Here is a 1,039-nt window from a genome sequence, read left to right on the forward strand (position 1 = left end):
CAATAATCTATACGATTTCTATCTTTGTAGAATGAAACGGTGTGGTGGGGATACTCTGCCACACGTGAAATGATATATATCGGACCGACCGGTAGTAAATGAGTCATTCATGTCACGAATTGCCACGAGCATACATCGTAGTTTTTGTAGTACGCCCCTCAGCATAATAGAGAAGAGTTTACGTAAGAACACAATTATATTACTCATTCTGTCAATATTCTATACGGTTTGTTTTGTTTTAGAATTACATTGTGTAGTGGGGATCATCTCGCGTTCATGAACGGACTGGCAGCAAGTGGTTCATTTATGCCACGAATCTCCACGAGTACGCATCTTAATACTCGCAGTACGCACTCTCCGTAAGTAACAGAGAAGATTTAGTAAGTATAAAATTTTATTACTCATTCTTTCAATATTCAGATCGATTTGTTTTGTTTTAGAATTAAATGGTGTCCCCCCCTCACTAAATGGTGATGTATTAAGGGGCGAATAGCAGCATGTTACAACGTTTTGTTTAACACTTCGGGAGGGACCCTTGGGAGGGGCCCAAGGATGTGAGCCTTCGGGTGGGTTACTATCTCCGTATCCTTTTCCTTTTCGTTTCCCCTCCTATTCCTATTTTGTTTCAGATACTTTCCTACTTAGATCATCGTGGACTCTACGCTACTCGCCATCATAACAAAATTGAACCTACGACTGCTTTTAAGAGTTATTGGGTTAGTTTGATTTCCTACTTCCACGGGTAGACTTAGAAATTTTCGCAGGAAGCAATAGGAGCGAGTACTAACGAAGATTTTACGCAAGTACAATGTGTTATCACTCATATTTTCGAAAATCTATGCTCTTTATTTTGTTTCAGTCTTCCACTGTGCGCCTTCCGGGGTGGTTGACAATCTATTTCCGCGAGGGGACTTAGAAAATTTCTAAGGATGGCATAGGAGGAGTACCCACGACGATTTTACGCAAGTAGAATGTGTATATCTCTTATTTTCGTATTTCTATTCTGTTTCTTTTGTTTTAGTCTTCGACTGTGTGCCTT

The sequence above is a fragment of the Vespula pensylvanica genome, chromosome 14 (genome assembly GCF_014466175.1).
Source record: "Vespula pensylvanica isolate Volc-1 chromosome 14, ASM1446617v1, whole genome shotgun sequence".
Taxonomy (NCBI): domain Eukaryota; kingdom Metazoa; phylum Arthropoda; class Insecta; order Hymenoptera; family Vespidae; genus Vespula; species Vespula pensylvanica.